This window comes from Heptranchias perlo, chromosome 27 (assembly GCF_035084215.1).
Source record: "Heptranchias perlo isolate sHepPer1 chromosome 27, sHepPer1.hap1, whole genome shotgun sequence".
NCBI classification, from domain to species: Eukaryota; Metazoa; Chordata; class Chondrichthyes; order Hexanchiformes; family Hexanchidae; genus Heptranchias; species Heptranchias perlo.
The window spans coordinates 14,059,068-14,080,688 of NC_090351.1; the positions used below are offsets into that span (position 1 = coordinate 14,059,068).

General features: G+C 43.6%; 1 long non-coding RNA gene across 1 annotated transcript in view; it reads left to right on the top strand.

The window, feature by feature from the left end:
* Positions 1-2,126: 2,126 nt before the first annotated feature.
* Positions 2,127-21,621, top strand: part of LOC137344423 (uncharacterized) — a 50,125-nt gene continuing 30,630 nt past the window's right edge. The window contains exon 1 of the long non-coding RNA XR_010968353.1: positions 2,127-2,278. This is a non-coding gene — a long non-coding RNA (uncharacterized lncRNA). The remainder of the gene's footprint in view (positions 2,279-21,621) is intronic.

Sequence of the window (21,621 nt, forward strand, 5' to 3'; positions counted from 1 at the left end):
AGTAGGAAGTCATTAGCACATTCCAGAGATATATGCACTTGTGATGTTTGACAGTTTTATGTTCAGAGGTTTCAGCAGAGATCTTTGCTAAACACGTAATGCACTTGCCAAGACTCCTGAAAGAGTGGTGGAAGCAGATTCAATAGTAACTTTAAAAATGGAACTGGATAAATACTTGAAAAGGAGAAATCTGCAGGGTTCTGGAGCAAGAGCAGGGGAGTGGGACTAATTTGGATAGCTCTTTCAAAGAGCCGGCACAGGCACGATGGGCCGAATGGCCTCCTTGTGTGCTGTAAGCTTCTATGATTCTTTGACAACTACACGAGAGCAGGAGGTTCCTCATTCAATTAGCGGCTAAGTGAGACAATCAGCAACAGAAACCTGGGGGAGGGGCAGAAGCTTCTGGCTTTCCCATTGTGTACAGAAAAAGTCAGTCTGCAGGAAGATTGAGCCCATAACAGTCAGTGAGACATAAACTATCTACTTGTTAGAATAAGATGCACAGTTCAGTAGTGTTCAAAATTGAATTTAAATGGGGCTGTGGTCTGAGCAGAGGGATTCCAGACAGTTCCAAGATTTTCGACTTACAAAATGAAACTATGCCCGTTTCAAAGGGTTTGTGTATTTTCCATGTTATGAGAAGTGGTAAGAAAGTGATTGAATTTCCCTGAAAACTGTATTCTGTTCATTTGTATACCGCATGGAACTGCTTGCACTAGGACTTGAACTGAAACCTGGCTTCAATAAACAAAAGTACTTCCAGCAACTCAATGTTTCAGTGCCTATCATTTGAAACAATTCTGAATTAATAAGAATAAGATGCAAAATCATTAGGGGAACTTGTATGCAAAAGATAATATAGCCTCGTTGAACAAATTAGAAGGACAGCCCTTGAAGCAAATGATATTAATTGGTTCAAGGGGCAATCAGATGTGCTTCTGAAGAAGGGTCTGAGAGATGCAGTGAGAAAGTGGGGATGAGGGCTATCGAAAAGAGACAGGCTTTTTCAGCCTGCAACCTTTTTCTGTCCTTAAAAATGTTTCTGTTCAAAATTTTGTGCCGGTGAGACAATAGCTGCAGCCTTTATGCTACCCCACACAAGAGCATCTCTCCCTTGCCCTCCCCCAACCCACTCCCATGCTGGAATCCCTCTGCTCAGACCACAGCCCCATTTAAATTCAATTTTGAACACTACTGAACTGTGCATCTTATTCTAACAAGTAGAAATAAATCAGTGCATCAGGGAATGGTGAATTTGTGCCTAAATCATTGTAGACTTAAGAATCATACAGAGGGTGAAGTAGTGTTTGCTCAACAAATCATTGTCAATAGCTAAAGTGATAAACTCTGCAGAAGGTTGATGGTGTAGGCATCAGGTATCTTGGGTGTAAAACTCTTGTTCTCCTTAGTTGTTTGGTTTGCTTTAGGAATTTCAGTTTGGTAAATGCCTTGCTCTACAAAGCTTTTAAATTAAAATAGCCCATATTAAAATGCTAAAATATTTCACAAGTGTGTTGTGTGCTTATGTTTTTCTCTGAGAGGGATTTTATGGTCAACCCTTTGCTCTTAATTTGGAACATTCAATTCACTAGCTCCCTCAGGTGGTGAACCAGGAAAATGTTTTATCAATCAATGAAAAACAGGCAATAAATAAGGTTCCACATTTAATTAATGATGTCAATGTGAAATTAAGGGGTAAATTTTAACTGAGAGCCGGGAAGGGAGCGGGGGGGGGGAGGGGCAAGATTTCCTGGTGCGAAACCTTAATGAGGCCCATCAATTTCACTTCCAGGTTTCACGTCCGCAGCTAGACTGATTGACAGGCTGGTTGGCTATCAGCCAGGAAGGTCTGCTGGCGCAGACCGCTGCCGGGGATCAAAGGGAGGGAGGGAGGGATCATAGGCTGACGAGAAGATCGGGGGAGCGGGGAGAAGATCGGGGGAGGGGGGAGCACCGGGGAGAAGATCGGGGGAGGGGGAGGACTGATGAAGAGATTGGGGGGCTGAGGAAGAGATCAGAGGGCACTGGGGGTCGGGTGAAGAGCCGGAGATAGGTGGGGTCCACATGGAGGGGGGAACGGAGTCCACCATCGGGGGGGGGGGGGAAATCGGCTGATTGCGGGGGTCCTGTCGGCCAGGTCAGCTTGTTGGGCCTGGATGAAGCACTCCTGCTTCTCTAGGCCCACAAGCAGTACAATAAAGGCACTCACCTCATGGACCCGGCCCTTCCTGCCTGCTTTCACCTGACGTGAATGGGAAGCGATGGGAAACCCGAACAGGTAAGGTTAAATTTATTTTATTATTCCAATACACAAAATATTAAGTACCTCAAGTATCTCAATGAGGTACATTTCCCTTTTAAGTATCGGCCTGCCGGATTTAAGTGAGGGCGGGACTTTCTGCTGTCTGCTCTCCACAGGCAGACAAACCTGCCTGGGTTAAACCCAGAAGTAGGCGTGTTGGAGCTGGGATACGGTCCCACTCTGAAAAATGAGTATTTTTACTCCCCACCCGTCCCCAACCCACCCATTCTTGGGGATTAAAATTTACCCCCAAATATTAAATGCTTTACAACATGGATATTGCCAGGAGTTTAATCACTGACACATTTAAATTGCAACTAAAACACAATGGGCCCGATTTTACCAGGGGTGCGGGTTCTCGGCGGGTGAAATTAGTGGGTTGCCCGCGCAATCGTAGCAGGCAACACACAAATTGGATTCACTTACCTGCTCCTCCGGGTTCCCCGCTGCTGATCTGCGCGTCGGGCGGGCTGCGCATGCGCAGTAAGATCTGTCAGCTGGAGGCGCTCTATTTAAAGGGGCAGTCCTCCACTGACAGATGCTGCCACAAACAGCAAAAATTACAGCATGGAGCAGCCCAGGCGGAAGGCTGCTCCCAGTTTAATGATGCCTCACCCCAGGTATCATTAGATGGGGTGAGGAGGAGGAGGAGGACAGAGATCTTCCACCCGGCAGGAGGGAGGAAGTGGCCTGCCTCTGCCACCAAGAAGGCCTGGCTCGAGGTGGCAGAGGAGGTCACCAGCGCCACCAACATATCGCCCACCTGCATACAGTGCAGGAGGCGCTCCAATGACCTAAGTAGGTCAGCCACAGTGAGAACACGTAGTCTTTCCCCTACACTCCGTCTGCCACAACACTGCCCCCACCCCACATCTCCTTCGGCACTACCAACACTACTCTGTCACATCACCCCTCATACCCACTCAAACCTCATCCTCATCTTACCTGCACCTACTCACCTCGCCAGTACTCACCCCGCCACTAACACGCAACCCAATCCTCATACAATCTCATGGCTCTATCCTATACTCACCCTCTCGTGCATCTCTCTCACGGCCAGCCTCACTCAACCTGTCACCACCTGTGCTGCAGCCACAGGGCATGCATCACATATGTGCAGTAGGCAGCGTAAGGCAAACATGTCGTGAGCATGAAGGGGATGCACAAGGGTGTTTGAGGGTTTGTCATGGTTCTTACTTCTATTGAATTTCAGAACAACTCACATCACACATTATATTGGCACCACTACTGCCATGTCTTCGCGAATCCTGTTCAGTTTGTTCAATAATGCCCTTTCCTGGGTATCCCTATGAGGACCCACCACTGATGCCACCCAGTGTGTCACTGCAGAGTGGGTGTAGGTGTATTTGCAGGGCTCTTCTGCGCAGACGACTGAGAGACATCGGGGATGTCCCCGGTTGCAGCCTGGAAGGCTGTGGAGCAGAAGTTCGGGAGGGCAGTGGTGACTTTGACAGCGACAGGTAGGAAGATGGTGCACGGGCCAGCCAGGAGCAGCTCGGCCTGAAAGAGGCTGCAGATGTCCACGGCTACATGCCGAGTGACTCTGAGCCTCCGTGTGCACTGCTGCTCAGAGAGGTCCAGGAGGCTGAGCCTCGGTCTGTGGAACGTGTGGCGAGGGTAGTGCCCTCTGCGACGCATCTCTCTCTGCGGTAGCCCCCCCTCCTGCTGTACAGGTGGATGTGTCACAGCACTCTGTTGTGGAGCTCCACGTGTCAGAGGTGGACGGCGTGGATGGCGAGGCTGGTGAGGCTGGTGATGCTGCTCGCCCTCCGAGGAGGTCATGACTGCAGCTACGGCGGCCCCCATCCGCAAGATGTACATCTGAGGGGGTCCGCAAGGTAGGTACATGTCTCCGGACCCCGGGGTAAGTGTGCAGGTTGGTGACTTCGACCGTCAGGAGGAGGGTGGTGGAGGCCAAACTTTGTCCCAAGTGACAGAGCGGCCTCCTGCAATGGCTGAGGGTCTCCCCCCCCCCCACCTGTCAAATGGACCTTTGCAGCTGCCACAGGCTGACGGCTGCAACACGTCCACTTCAACTGGGAGTATTTCCCCCAGTGTGTGAAACAGTCCCATGTTTATCCAAAATCACACACAGTCCCTTAATCAGGTCAGTTAATGACCTGAACAAGCAAAGTAAATACTCTCAAGTGGCATCCCGCTGGCTTTAATTGCCTGCGGGATTCCCACCAGCGGGGGCTGCGCGCGCACGCCGGCGCGTCATCGGGGAACCCGGAAGTGGGCGGGATCAAGGCGCGATCCGGTCCCGCACCTGGATTTCGGGATTTTCGGGGGCCCCCCCGCCGAGAACGCACTCGGTAGCGGGTGCTAAAATCGGGCCCAATGAGTTTGATTCAACTTCAAGAGTTAATATCAGAGGCCTGGCCTCAGCATAAAGATGCAAGGTCAAAGATTTTTTTTAAAATCCCCCCTTTTTTCATAAATAGGCCAGTTTTTAAATAGGCTGTACTATTGATTGCAATGATTTGCATACACCCTTCCATTTGTGGGTGGGCTTATTATGCACCTACCCTCAAATAGAATGGAAATTCTGATGGGTGAAAGCCTGTCATAATCAGGTGCCTGCCCCAATTTCTGTCCTTGCCCACTCAGAATACAGTGCTTTCAAGTCACAGAATTTCATCCCCAATATGTTCGTTTCTCGAATGTGGCTTGAATTCACAACCTTCTGACTTAGGAGCAAAATATTACTAACGGAGCCAATCTGACACTTCTATGAACATCAAAATAAGGACGGATTCAGACTTGGGTCTGTTGCAACTCTCCATTCTCCCAGTTCAATAGCCTGGCAACATACTATATAAGTGACAAGGTATTAGAGGGGATTTCAATGTATTTCAAGAGTCCTGTGCCTCATTGCTGTCCTGTCCTGTGATCTCAAGCTACCCTTCTTCCTTTCAGTAGCTCACCCCATTGACTGAATGACTGCTGATACACGCCTGCTCCTCCTGACCCCACAAGAATAAATGAAAACTGGTCTCCTCTTTGGCTAGACTGCCAGCTGAAGCTGCACGGCACACGCTCCACCCAGTTGAGACCTAAAATGACAATCGGGGTTCCACTCACTATCTGTCATAAGACACTGATTTGCATATTTAAAGGGCCTACTGCTTGGCTCAGGTGAGCGCATCTGCACAGTGATAGGCCCTCGGGGAGATGGTGTCAGCCACACCATTGGCAGGACTAGGGCGGTAATTCATACTCCACCATTTTTGGGGTGCTATCGCCCATTTCTGCCCAGCGGGCGGTCTGAAAATCTCCCCCACCCCTATGTTTCAAAGCATTTTGTTGTCTATGATGCACTTTGGGACATCCTGAGGATGTGAAAGGCACTACATAAATGCAAGTTCTTTCCTTTCTTTCCTCACTGCAGGGTATAACAAGACTGATTCTGATTTGTAAATGACAGTTTACAGACTATTTATAACCGGGACTGAAATATTTAAATACACAGGTTAGAATCTAATCTTCAAACTCAGATGATGTTAGTAAATTGCTTGAGCTTTGCTGCTATAATGTGTCATCGGAAGCATCAGATTGAAGCTGTCTAGCTCCCTTCCACTTATCTATCTAGTTTTCAAATAATCTTCTCAGGGCTAATCTTAAGTGGTTTCTGGTGCAATAAATACATTTTAATCTTTTATCATTTTCCTCGGCTCTCATTAGGACTTTCAAAATGCTTTGACATTTTGGTAATTTAACTGACATTATCTCCTTCATAAAAACCACAAAGCGCATTCCAATAGAAACTGCAGAATTAGCAACTAGTCATCAATTCTGGATATCGAAAAGCTGGTCCATTCAATTCTGGTTTGTCTGTGTATCCAAGGGTGACCAACTCGAAAGTAAACAATGAAGATAGTTCAGAAAAATATTCCCATTAGACTAACTCGTTAGAAAAACCAAAGCAGATCAATTCGAACCAGTAATACAAGTAACACTTTAATCTCTTTACAATTTGGATTAATGAGAGATTTGTTGTTTAATTATTGTGACTGATAAAGCACCATGCTGCACTAGAAAAGGTTGCTGTGCACATCTCAGTCGTAAAGTGCAATATATGTCCTTAGAAACCTTTGTTTAAGAGTTTTGCAGACAGTTAGAAATCAACAGGAAATTTGAGCAGTATTCACAATTACAAAATAAAGATCATTCATACTTAAGTAAATATGTACTAATTATGTTGGTGTTTGTACAACTCTGGGGTTGCTTTAATTCAGAACTGATAAGCAGAAGAGCATACAAGTGTGTAATCACTGCCCAGCCTAATCATACCATCAGTGATGTCAGTGTGTGTACCACCCAGTTTTTTAATCAGACAGAAACATGGCTCTCTTCTATGTAGATCTCCGTGTAGCAGTTCAGACAGTGGTTGACCAATACGCCAAACTGAGTGATGCCACTGAACAACATTCAGTAAGAAATAAAAGATTTGCATTTGTAAAGAATATCATCATTTCTTTAAGAAATACCACACAATTTCTTGATATATATTAATGACTTGGACTTGGGTGTACAGAACACAATTTCAAAATTTGCAGATGACACAAAACTTGGAAGGGTAGTGATCAGTGAGGAGGATAGTGATAGACTTCAAGAATGCACTGCCCGAGGGGGTGATGGAGGCAGATTCAATTGTGGCTTTCAAAAGGGAACAGGATAGGTACATGAAAGGAAAAAAAATTGCAGGGCTACGGGGATAGGGCAGGGGAGTGGGACTAGCTAGATTGCTCTTACATAGAGCCAGCACAGACTCGATAGGCCAAATGGCCTCCATCTGTGCTGTAACCTTTCTTTGATTCTATGAATTAATTATTTTTGAAGTGCAGTGACTGTTTTGTAGGCAATATGGCCACTATTGTAGCGTTGTTGTCTACATACAGTCATCCACCATAATTTAAAGTATTATCGCCATGTTTACGTTTCTGATACAGATTAAAATGTATTTCCTTTCACGGTAAAATGAAAGTTGAACATTAGAAGCCCCTTCATGAGAATGCAATCTAGATGACAAGACTTTCCTTTTTTCAATCATTTTCATTAAATAGATGCCATTATCAGCAGATATCTGTACTGATCTTAAATGGCAGCATTGTGCTTTGTAAGTAAATAAGGACATTCAGTACTAGGATTGACCATTGGAATTCAGCTTTAGTGAAAATTACGTCCACATCTGCATTTAGAGTTTGGTTTTCCCAATTTGTTGGCTCTCTAAAGGTGACACTTAAATGTTAAGAAGCCTAAAAGGAAAAAAAAATGTTTACATCCATCCTTGATGTATATTCCCTCATTACTGATCTTATTCCAGTCTATGCGGGGTTTTTTCAGTTTTCCACCCTCCTTTTCTAAATGGACTTATGATGGAAAAGAAAGAAAGAACTTACATTTATATAGTGCTTATCTTGATCTCAGAATGTCCAAATTCACGGTCAATGAAGTACTTTTGAAGTGTAGTCGCTGTTGTATTGTACAGAAATACAGTTCCAGGAGTGCCAGCAACCCTTCACTACCTTACCCAATGTGAGAGTTTAGAAAATGGGTATTGGCAACCTATTCAAGTATTCACACCCATGCCCTTTCCAGTAAGAGCCAATAGATAGTGATCAAGAGTGTGAACCCCAGCTGAACACTCCCTTCATTGACCCATAGGTCCTGAAGGCAGGTTTATCACTCCTATCATTGCCCCAACTAAGATCAGTTAACTCAGCACAGACCATTATTATCTTGTCTATTTTGATCAGAACCACATCAAATGCTGGATTTATCAAACTAAACTATCAGAGGAGCTCAGTATCTCCAAAGAATGTGACCACAGGGCATTGTGTCAACTTAGTTAATCACATATTTTGGAGATGGTCTTTCTATAGGTTTCTGAACATATATTATTTGGTTCCTTTCTTATATAAAGCATTTACACCCTGTTCTTCTAAAATTCAGTGAAGAAAACTATTTAGGAAGGAAAAAAAAACAAACTCCATACTTACTTTCCCTTTTTCTTTGAGAGAGCATCAGATTCAGTCTAAAAGGATTGCTCTCCTATTCTCCAATGATAGGTAGAATGCTAGCACAACTGAGCAGCTTTTTGTAATGACAAAATGTTGCTTCAGTAATACGTTGCTTAAAGGAAGGATAATCCATTTCACCTAGCAACCAGTAATCAAACTAGTTAGCACAAGTAACCTAAATCTGTTAACATAATAGAAGTCCGAATTGCTGAGTCACCCTTACAGAATATCTATACATTCTTTAAATTCAGGCTTCTAATGACCTGCTCAAGTCAGGACTTGATCAGGTCAGCCTGGCTGTCAGGAAGGGCCAGCATGGAAAGGTAATATCTAAGTCACAATATCCTGCAAACTCACATCTGCAACTTGGTTTGTTTAATGGATACATTTGCAGTTGAACCTCCAGCTTCAATTCTTTAAGGGACTTGTTCAAGTCCCAGTGGTACATGGCCCCAGTTAGTTGTTGTTTGTTCAAAAGGGCAGATTGAGTGGATTGGAAGGTTGGAAAGAACCTTCTACAATTTTTCCAGACTGAGAAGGTAGCTCATAATCCATTCTGGACATGAGAATCTTCAAAGCCCAGGCCAGAATAGATCTTAATGTCATTAGGACTCAGTCTAAACTGGACTGTGATTTTTGTCAATTGTAAACCATTTACCAGACTTCTCAACAGATTGCCAATGAATCTGAAATTAATGTATTCCTGCATTGTCAGGGTATGTCTATTTGTTAATGGATCTTCTGCTCTTTTAGAGACTAGTATTAACATCAGGTGCATATTAGTTTAATTCATATCAGGCAGGATTGAATAGCGGAGGGCAAAATACACTCACAGATCCTAAACATTGTACTGATTGGCTTGCACTGTATCTGGTGGTATTGTTTACTCTGTAATAATTTTGTAAGAGAACATTTCAAGACACACAAATGCAATGTTTAGCATAAACTGGAATAGGAAACAAGACTGTGTCAGAGCAAATGGCATTTGCCAAAGTAACAACAACAATTTGCTTTTATATTGCACCTTTGACATCAAAAATGTCTCTAAAAAAGAAAGACTTGCATTTATATAACACCTTTCACGACCTCAGGACGTCCCAAAGCACTTTACATCCAAGAAAATACTTTTGAAGTTAAGTCACTGTTGTAGTGTAGGGAAATGCGGCAACCAATGTGCACACAGCAAGGTCCCACAAACGGCAATGCATAATGATAAGATAATCTGTTTTTTTAGTGATGTTGGTTGAGGGATGAATATTGACCATGACACCAGGGAGAACTTCCCTGCTGTTCTTCGAAATAGTGCCATGGGATCTATTGCTTCCACCTGAGAGGGCAGGTGGGGCCTCGGTTTAACGTCTCATCCGAAAAATGGCACCTCCAACAATGCAGCACTCCCTCAGTACTGCATAGGAATGTCAGCCTAGATTTTGTGCTCAAGACTCTGGAGTGTGTAAGAAAATATAGGTTAAGGTATTTAGGGAAACCAGGCTCGAAAGGGTTATAGTCAAAGCTTCAGCTGAAACTACTGTACCATAACATAGATTGCTTTTAAATTAACTTACTGCAGCTGCAGGCGCTAACAGCCATGAGAATTTTGTCATCGCAAACGAAGGAAGGAACATAACGGTACCCAACTCCTTCAGACATACTGGAATGCTGAAGTTAGCCAGTACTCCTGTCACCTCTGAGGCCTATAGGGTGATTTATTAACTGCAGAGACTGAGGAACATTGTGCTAAGGATAAGGAGAGATAAGGGTGGCCACAAGGCATTGTCTCTTCTGGACAAATACGTGTTGTCTATATTATTTGGTAAATTAAGGCGAGTATTTTGGAAAATACCTGATTGGATGTATTTTGCCGCAGTTCCATTTTTTGGGGTATATCTGGGGAGTCTGAGCCTTTGTTAAGTGTAGAGGACAGAAAAGAAAGTGTTAGGCGGGTAAACAAGAACAAGAGTATGTAAATGAAGGAACGGTGAACGAGGTTGCGGCTTCTACCCAAAGGACAATGGGGTAATATAATTCTCAATTGTGCTTTGTAAACTACTGCTTAAATATATTGATTCTCGTTTGTGCTAAATAAAGTCATATGGCTATTAACCATTATGGTGTCAGTTTCGAACAAAGAGTCAAATTGACGACAAATGGGACTTGAACACACAACCTTCTGACTCAGAGGCGAGAACCACAGTTGCAAAAAAGGATGCCAAGCCAAAGAAGGAGCTATTAGAAGGGATGGCGAAAAGCTTGGTCAAGGAGGTGGGTTTTAAGGAGGATCGTAAAGGAGGAGAAAGAGTTAAAGAGGTGGAGAGGTTTAGGGAGGGAATTCCAAACAGTTCAAGTCGATTACCAATGGTGGGGCGAGCATGCACAAGAGGCCACATATGGAGGAATGGACAGTTCAGGGCAGATTGTAGGGCTGGAGGAGGTTACAGAGATACGTTTGCCCCAAATGTTTTGTAACCAATGAAATATTCTTTATTTTTTCTTCACATTCCTCTGGTAGGAGAAATGTTTCCTCACATGCTGGAAAAGGTTACCTCAAAGTCTTTTGAGTTCGTTCCAAAATATACACAGTTATTCTACTGTGTTACTATCTACAATAAAAAAATCCATTCAAATTTCTGATATAATGTTGAATTAGAGAAGTATGCAAAAATACATTTCTTAATGTTCTGTACGTAAAGAAGCTGAGTGATAATCTTGTTATTTGTATTCTGGGGGAGGGGAAAGAATTTCCTCTTCTTTGACACTAATCTGTACACAAACCCAATTAAAATGGCATGAACAAGTTTTTTCAGTCGCAACAATAATGTTGATAATTGGCTTCAACTACTTTTCTATCGTTTTTATTTTTGGCAACCGTTTTTCAGAGCCTTATTCTGTATGTAATAAATGGGTTAACACCTTTGTTAAAATAACAGATAGTGTAACTTCATATGAAGGTAATGGCATATTCATAGTATCATAGTAGGTACAGCATAGGAGGATGCCATTTGGCCCATCGTGCCTGTGCTGGCTCTTTGAAAGACCGATACAATTAGTCCCACTCCTCTGCTCTTTCCTCATAGCCGTATAATTTTTTTCCCTTCAAGTATTCATCTAATTCCCTTTTGAAAGTTAAGATTGAATCTACTTCCATCACCCTTTCAGGCAGTGCATTCCAGATCATTACAACTCGCTGCGTAAAAATATGTTTCCTCATGTTGTCTCTGGCTCTTTTGCTGATCACCTTAAATCTGTGTCCTCTGGTTACCAACCCTCCTGCCGCTGGAAACAGTTTCTCCTTATTTATTCTATCAAAACCATTCATGAGCTTGAACACCTCTATCAAATCTCCCCTTAACCTTCTCTGTTCTAAGTAGATCAGCCCGAGCTTCTCCAATCTCTCCACATAACTGAAGTCCCTCATCCCTGGTACCATTCTAGTTAATCTCTTCTGCACCCTCTCTAAGGCCTTGACATCCTTCCTAAAGTGTGGTGCCCAGAACTGAACACAATAGTCTAGCTGAGGCCCAACCAATGTTTTATAAAGGTTTAACATAACTTCTTTGCTTTTGTACTCTATGCCTCTATTAATAAAGCCCAGGATCCCATTTGCTTTTTTAACAGCCCTCTCACCTTCATAGATTTGTGTACCCTGGGACTCTCTGTTCCTGCACCCCCTTTAAAATTGTACCATTTAGTTTATATTGCCTCTCCTCATTCTTCCCACCGAAATGCATAACTTCACACTTCTCTGCATTAAATTTCATCTGCCATGTGTCTGTCCATTTCACCAGTCTGTCCATGTCCTCCTGAAGTCTGTTACTATCCTCCACATTGTTTACTACATTTCCGAGTCTCGTGTCATCTGCAAACTTTGAAATTATATCCTTTGTACCCAAGTCCAAGTCATTAATATATATCAAAAAGAGCAGTGGTCCTAATACTGACCCATGGGGAACACCACTGTATACTTCCCTCCAGTCTGAAAAACAACTGTTCACCACTACTCTTTACTTGCTGTCCCTTAGACAATTTTGTATCCACACTGCCACAGTCCCTTTAATCTCATGGGCTTTAATTTTGCAAACAAGCCTATTATGTGGTACTTTATCAAATGCCTTTTGAAAGTCCATCTACACAACATCAACCGCACTACCCTCATCAACCCTCTGCCTTGCTTCATCAAAGAACTCAATCAAGTTAGTTAAACATGATTTTCAACAAATCTGTGCTGACTTTCATTTATTAGCCCATATTTTTCCAAGTGCCAATTAATTTTGTCCAGGATTATTGTCTCTAAAAGTTTCCCCACTGCCGCTGTTAGGCTGACTGGCTTGTAATTGCCAGGTTTTCCCTCTCCCCCTTTTTGAACAGTGGTGTAACATTTGCAATTATTCATATAACATTCATATAATACTATCGCACAACATCATTTCACCCCACATATCACTGATGGGAGAATCCATTGTTTTTAATGAGGATGAAGTTCCTGGTAAAATCCAAAGTACATGTGTTTAAATAAATTCTGGAGCTTTATTTATTGTTGCTGACTATGATTGACATCAGAAACGATTAGGGACATCAGAAAGAAAAATGCCACAAGTGGGAGGTGCCAAACAGGTGCAAAGTGATAAGGAAACCAAATAAATGAAGAGTGACCCTGACGCCCCTCTCACACACTCTCTGGTGATAAACTGAGGAGGTACATTGGTAAAGGTCAGAGACTAAGTCACCTTCACCACCACTGTATAACCTGAGGACACTCAACAAGAGGGCGAAAGAATAAAATCAGGACAGAGAGCGGTAAATTAATTAGAAAGAAAGGAAGACAAAGATTCAACCTGCAGAGAAAGCCTTGATTTTACATTTGGTTGCATGATAATTGGCTGAAGAGTATTTCATCCAGTCACCTACCTTTACTTTCCCCATTATAGGTGTAAAACTTAGATTATTATTTCCTCCAGTGTGAGCCTGAATATTTTGATTATGTTTAATCTTCCATAAGAATTATCTTCTGCCATTTAAAGGTGATTGTGAATCGAAACCATTCACTCTTAGTCAGCTTGCCTTCTCGATTACTTGGTTTATCATCTGGGTCTACAAGCAAAATATTCCAGATAATATACATACATAAAAGCTTTCATTTGATTAGAGTTGTAGATTTGAATTGCACAAGCTTCTGGATTCACATAGGTCTTTTGATCAAGCCATAAATCGAAAGAGTTCCATGCATGAATTTCTGTAAGCTTCTTAACTTGAATCAAGTTATCATTTTATTCTTTCAAAAAATAGATTAATGATCTGCCTTGTTATTTATTCTGCTCCTTTTCATTTTCCCCCTTTCTTTACCTGTTTGCTCTCTGGGTATATATTTATGTTGTGCTCTCTCTGAGTAGTTCTTTGTCAGGTCACCTCTTGGTCTCTCAACTGAGACATAGGGCCCGATATTAGGAGGGAGGCGGGTTGGCAGCGGGGGGTCGACTGGGCGCGTGGTTAACGCGCCCAGTGAATTAGGGCTGCTCCGCACACGATCGCAGCCTAATTGAAGGCCCTTACCTTGGCTTCTGAGTTTCGCGCTGGAAAGCTGCACAGTGGGCGGACTGCGCACCCGCATCATAGGCTATCAGCTGGAGGAGCCCTATTTAAAGGGGCAGTCCTCCACTGACTGATGCTGCAGAAAGGAGCCAAAATTACAGCATGGAGCAGCCCAGGGGGAAGGCTGCTCCCAGGTTTAATGATGCCTCACTCCAGGTCCTACGGGATGGGGTGAGGAGGAGGGGAAGGACAGAGATTTTCTCCCCGGCGGATGGGAGGAAGTGGCCTGCCTTTGCCACCATGAAGGCCTGGCTCGAGGTGGCAAAGGAGGTCACCAGCACCACCAACATATCACGCACCTGCATACAGTGCAAGAGGCGCTTCAATGACCTAAGTAGGTCAGCCGAAGTGAGTACACTTACTCATTCCTCTACACTCCGTCTGCCACATCACTGCCCCCACCTCACATCTCCTTCTGCACTGCCAAAACTATTCTATCACATCACCCCTCATACCCACTTAAAGCTCATCCTCATCTTACCTGCACTTACTCACCTCGCCAGTACTCATCCCGCCACTACCACTCAACCCAATCCTCATACAATGGCTCTATCTCATACTCACTCTCTGATGCATCTCTTTCACAGTCAGCCTCACCCAACCTGCCACTACCTGTGCTGTAGCCACAGGGCATGCATCACATATGTGTAGTAAAAAGCGTAAGGCAAATGTGTTGTGAGCATGAAGGGGATGCACAAGGGTGTTTGAGGGTTTGTCATAGTTTTTATTCATATTTGATTTCTGATGAACTCACATTACAAATTATATTGTCACCACTACTGCCACGTCGTGTCCATTCTTGACTGGCTTGTGCAATAATGCCCTTTCATGAGGTTCTCCATGAACACCCTTGATGCCACCCATTGGGTCACCCTACAGTGGGTGTATGTGTAGTTGCACGACTACTTTGTGCAGGTGCCTGTTGCGCAGCACTGTGTTGTGTAGCTCCACGTGGAGGAGGTGGACGGCGTGCCTGGCGAGGCTGGTGATATTGATCGTCCTCCAATGGAGTGATGAATGCAGCAATGGACCCCCCCCATCCTGACACCGTGAGTGTGAGGGGGACCACAAAATAGGTAAATGTGTTTGCACAGCAGAGTTTAGGGTATGATTTAATAATTTGGAGTGTGGAGACAACGGTGTGGCAGGCAAAACTTTGTCTGAGGTGACAGAGTGCCCTGCTGCAATGAATGAGGGTTTACCCCCAACCTGTTAAATGGACCTTTGCAGCTGCCACTGGCTGCTGGCTGCAACACGTCTGTTTGAACAGGGAGTGTTTCCCCCAGCATGGGAGACACGCTCCGGGTAGTCCAAAATCCGAACCCTCCTAAAATCTCCAACTAATGAGGTCAGTAAACGACCTCAAGTGCCCAGATAATGATCTTAAGTGGGATCCCGCTGGCTTTGATTGCCGGTGGGAGTCCCGCATGCGGGGGCTGCACGCGCACCGATTTGCGTCATTGGGGAACCCGGAAGTGGGCGGGTTGGAGCCGGGCTCCGGACCCGCTCCGGGAATCCCCAATTTTAGGAGCCCCCCGCCATGTACGCACCCGCTCGGCCATTCGAAAATTGACCCCGTAGTGTTTCTCATCCATCAATTTCTCTGACTGTTTTGCTGTATACAGTCTCTGAAATTTTTAGGCAGTTCAGTCTTATTTGGACCCCTCATAAGCAGTAATCTGACAACGATTCTAACAGTCTTTAAAAAAGCTGGAGGTATTTCAATCTATTCTCATCCTTTTCCAAGCCTGTACGGGGAAAAGGGCTAAGAAGTGATAGGTAAAATTAACATAGAGGATATATAACGTAGAGTCTGAATGCAAGTGAAAGAGCCACCCAGCATGCGACCCACTGTTTGAAGGCTGCTGAAGTGGAGGTCGTGTAGCATGAGCTGTTGTGAGGAGAATGGCCTGTTTGCCAGTTGATGATAGCATGCCCAAAGCTCAGTAAGGCAGCATGCCTGGAAGGAGGTGGAGGCAGCAGTTGAAGAGCATTGATATCACTGGCTGTACAAGCACTATGCTGTACACTAGCTGCGGGTGTTGTTTCAGCAGATGGCATAGCTCTGCATCTGACTCACAGCCTGTGAAGACAGTTTTCCAAGATCACTACCAGGTGGGAGCGACAATATCTGCAGATGTGGTTGATGACATCTTGGCAGGTGTGGCCAGTCAGACTGTGCTAGATGTTGATCACGCTGACATGCCTTCTTTCATGCGGTACCACTGAAAACAGGACACATTCAAGTACTTCCAAAGATCCATCCAGTATTATGGTTTGTCCAACGCTCATTGTTGAAGATCACACATTAAAAATAACCACTCGCATAGTTGCCAACCGTCTGTGTTTTGCATGGACAGTATGCATTTCTGGTCTGATGACCCACAGGATGTTGATGGTGGGAGATTCGGCATGAGTGTTGCTGTTAAAGGTTGGGAGGGGGTGGGGGGAGTGGTTTTATTTTCTCTTATTGGAGATAGTGATTACCTGGCACTAATGTGGTGCGAATGTTACCTTCCATTTTCCAGCTCAAGCCTGGACGTTGTCTAGGCTGGCAGGGGCAGCCTCATTATGGGAGGTGTTGTGAATGGAGTTGAACACTGTGGAATCATCAGCAAACAGCCCCACTCCCGACCTTATAATGGAAGGAAAATTATTGATGAAGCAGCTAATGATATTTGGGTCGAAGATGCTATCCTGACAAACTCCTGCAATGATGTCCTGAGGCTGCGTTGATTTGCCTCGGACAGCCGCAGGAGTGTTTTCCCCTTGACCCCAGTACCTCAGTTTTTCTAGGGTTCCTTGGTGTCATACTCGGTCGAATGCTAGTTTAATGTTGAGGGCAGCAACTCTCACCTTTCCTCTGGCATTCAGCTCTTGTGTCCACATCTGATACACTAATCCTTTGCCAAAATGAAGTATGCGCTCCACCGTCCATAAATGCGGATGTGATGGTATTGACAGATGAGCGCAGAACACATCTGGTGCAGCCTGAACTGCCTGGCATCCCTCTACTGGTTTTCCTGTCCTCCTGCCTGTATTGGCCTCCATTGGAAGCTCAGATATATGTGACGGTATCACAGTAGGGTGTTGTGCCTCAGCCTCAATCTAGCATACGGAAACTGAGCTAGTAACAGAAAGTGCTGAGTGTTCCAACGCAAATTTCATTGGAATCACTTGAACTCCTTCCCCCCACCACCACTGTTACTGGACTATTCACGTCTGTCACTGTTGCGGTAATACTTGAAAAGTTTTCCCATTCATTAAATGAAACTCAAACCCATGGTGTTCATTCATCCATGGTTTAATGGGTAGAAATCCTGAGAGCAGTGCTAAACATGAACTAATAAGTCCTTAGCTCTAAAATTATACCACTTTTACTCATTTCTACTTTTTCACTAAAACTAATGAATAGAGGAAAAAATGTTCCCTTTTGGCAGCCTAACTGAGGACTTTTTTTGTATGTCACCCACTACATTTCAGCTCTTTGCAGCTTTTAAAAAATGTGTTAATGGCTATTTAACCGATTAGCTGCCTCCTTGTGATAATAGTTTGCATTTCTGTACTTTTGTCATTTACCTGTTATCCTATTCCCCTCTTTGTTTTGATCATTCCTGTAAAGGGATCGTCCAATTTTCCTTCATCAGTTCTGACAAAAAGATCACAACATAAAATGTTAAACCATCTTTTCTCTTGCCAGAAGCCGACAAACCTCCTGTGCATTTCTAGCATCTTTTTTTATTTTGATTTCAAGCATTCAGTTTTTCATTTTATCTATATATTTCATCCATAGTTTCTAGTCAGTCAAAAATTATATATGAACTGAGAGTTTTATATGTTATAATGGCCCAGAAATTACTCCGAGCAGCAAGTCAGGAGGCGAGTGACTCACCTCCTGACTCCCCAAAGCCTTTCCATCATCTACAAGGCACAAGTCAGGAGTGTGATGGAATACTCTCCACTTGCCTAGATGAGTGCAGCTCCAACAACGCTCAAGAAGCTCGACACCATCCAGGACAAAGCAGCCCACTTGATTGGCACCCCATCCACCACCCTAAACATTCATTCCTTTCACCACCGGCGCACAGTGGCTGCAGTGTGTACCATCCACAGGATGCACTGCAGCAACTCGCCAAGGCTTCTTCGACAGCACCTCCCAAACCCGCGACCTCTACCACCTAGAAGGACAAGAGCAGCAGGCACATGGGAACAACACCATCTGCACGTTCCCCTCCAAGTCACACACCATCCCGACTTGGAAATATATCGCCGTTCCTTCATCATCGCTGGGTCAAAGTCTTGGAACTCCCTTCCTAACAGCACTGTGGGAGAACCGTCACCACACTGACTGCAGCGGTTCAAGAAGGCGGCTCACCACCACCTTCTCGAGGGCAATTAGGGATGGGCAATAAATGCCGGCCTTGCCAGCGATGCCCACATCCCATGAACGAATAAAAAAAAAACAACAGTGCTCGCTGCTCCATGGATTTATACTAACCCACTAACTTACTGTGGTCTTTACTGGGTGCACCTCCTCTAATAGGAAGTGGAGAAGAGCCCAGCGTTAGCTCCAGCAAAGGACTCATGGGAGAAGCGGGATGATCACTCTCTCCCCTTGACCAATCTGATTGCAGCATTTTTGACGAGCTACAAACAGTTACTGCATGCTGGAACGTAAAATCCAGGAAGTGAAAGGTACAACACTAAAATCATTTGTAAAAACAGTTACTGACAGCAAAAAAAAGACAGGATAAGAAATAATCGAATTAAATAAGAGAGAAAGAAGGAATTTTTTTAATGACCAAAAACTATTAAAATAAGGAGTAATATGAGACTCCACATTTTTTAAAGTTAACCTTTAGTTGTTTGGCAGTCATTAAGACTTACCGCACTGTTAAAACTTAGTTTAGATCTGGTATTTTTAAGAGTAGCTGTTGTGTGGCAATATAAGTTACTTTCCAGCCGGGCAGAAGAGCAAGTTAGCGCTGGTCCGTTGATTCTGTTGATTGCAGCCGGCGATATCCCGTTAATGCGAGGCTGTCAGATCGCCGGCGAACCAGGAGGAGCAAGTTCTGGATTTCTGTGTTTCACTGCGCGTGTGCGTCCGCCAGAACTTGCTCCTCGATTTCGCCACTAGCAATAGTGAGCGCTGATGAGCTTACCGTTCTTTTTTAAGCAATTTCTGGGCGAAAATGTGTTATTCTAGTTGTATAATGTCACTTGAATTGCTTGATTATACATACTTTGTCCAGTTCTGTATTTTTACTTACAAGACATAAAACACGGGTGTTTAATTTATTTTATGATTTCTTAGAATTCATAACTATTTCCCACAGTCTATTGTATAGTTTCTAAAGTCTGTGCAATGAAACAAATATCGGTGGCAGCGAATAGCTGCTGTCATTGAGCTGGATAGTCTATGTTGTGCTGGGAATAAAAATAATCAACATAAACTCTAGATTGTTTAAAACAGGACCTTTAATCAAATAAATCAAAATTATATTTGAGTCCTTTAATTAAAAATAAACTTTTCATTGGAGGTGGATTTTAATGGCACAATCAGGTACCGTGCAATGGCAGAGTTATGGGAATGCTAGGGAAATGGTAATTTATAATTTAGGAACCAAGTTTCAATTACAGTGAGGAATTTTATGAGGGGAACTGAATATGTTTTTGCCTCTAGGCCTCTTCAGTAACCAGTAGTAAATGGCCTAGTCCACAGTGAGGTGGGAATTAATGACTTCTTCGTAGTTTATTTACTTTCTACAATCCTTTATAATTCTGTCCATTTACTTGTTACAATCAGACTGTGCAATGGAGCGAAAACCAATTTCAAATATAATCTGTAGCAAACCTTAGGTCATTCCATATGATTGAAATTGTTTTCCACATTGCTGCATACACAGAATAGGGTTGACATGTAAAACATAGACTTTTTGCTAGAGGTTGAGACACAGTCGGCAGCTCTATGCTAGGAGAATGTCAAAAGCTGCTGGCTGCTAAGGAGCTAGGAGCCTTATTATAGTTCATTTAACATCAAAATATAAAGTCAAATGTATTTCCAGTTGATTAGCGAATAATCTTTCATCCATTCATTTTAGGATCTTAAAGGCTGTCAATCACAACTATAAAGCTGTAAAGTGCATCCCTCGAGGCCCTAGGTTCGGCACTGGACAGTTTTCAATCCTCAAGCACTCAGTCAGCTTCTAGTGGGATTTGCCTTCCTTCTCTTCATCTCACACACACACAGACAAACGCATACGCACAGACATGTACACACAGTTTAGGGAAGTACTGAACTCAACTATATCTGACTTTGTATGGTTTTGGCTTCCTACCAAGCAAACCTCAGTTCACTTTAGATATATGGATGTTATAAAAATGTCTCTGTCCTGGTTGCGCAGTTCATCATGAAGCTCTAAAATAATAGAGAAAATCTAGCTACTGGAAACTACTCAAAACATGTTACCGCCATTAGTTGTTGGTTTGAGCGGAATCATTTATATGTTTATCCTAAGTTGAGCTTTATCTGAATTTCTTCGATTGTCCATTAAAATATTTTACAGTCAACCATTTAGACTGTACTATAAACTATTAATCCAATAATCAAGAATCTGTACAAAACATGTTACTCTTGAATCAGTGTAATGTGGTGTAAATGCTTATATGGAGTTATGATGGATTGCACAAAATGTCAGTACCTAAATTTAATTAGGTACCAGTCCCAAATATTAGTCAACATAAGATCAATGAGAATATTCAGAATACTGTATGTTACATAGAATTTACAGCACAGAAACAGGCCATTCGACCCAACTGATCAATGCCGGTGTTCATGCTCCACAGGAGCCTCCTCCCGCACTACTTCATCTAACCCTATCTGCATATCCTTCTACTCCTCTCTCCCTCATGTACTTAGCTAGCTTCCCCTTAAGGCATCTATGCTATTCACCTCAACTACTCCATGTGGCACTTGCTACCACAAGAAGCATTTGAGGCAAGTAACACGGATGTCTTTTATTTTGGCAGAACTGAGGCAGGCGGGCAGGAAATGAGTGAGGGACCTGTCCTGCCAGGTTGCCGCCCATTTTTATGGCCTGATTTCCAGCCAGTGACAGATGGCATACAAAAGACAGGCATATTGTTATGGTACTCAAATGACGGAAATATGTAATCCAACATATTTTTCCATCATTTTACTATAGCAATGCTGGGTGCAAGTTATATCTGTTCATTCTTGGTACCCAACATTACTCTGGGGAATGAAAGTGGATACTTAAAATTTAAATGGAGCTATTGATTAGGAGTTGATTTTAAAAAAATGTTGCTAAAAAATGAACCAGCAGCAAAGAGGCCGCTGGCCAGGCTACTCTTAGACTTGCCGCAACCAATCGCTCCCTTCTTCCCTCAACAGATGGACTTCCCCACAAAGGCTGGGGATCCTGACGAAATCATTTAAATAACTCCAAGGCTGGAAAACTGGTCGGGTTCAGGGGCATGTCTTTGTATTGGGCGAATGCTGAAGATGCGTCTGGATTTTGCAATAGCTGAAAATGTAGCTCCTGAATGATAATCAGTGGGTTCAGGTGACATAATAAGACATAAAATGTGAAGCTCCCGTAGTTTATAACTATGGTCTGAATTCCAGTATGAGACTACAGCCTTGTCACAGTTGCATTTCTGTTGTTT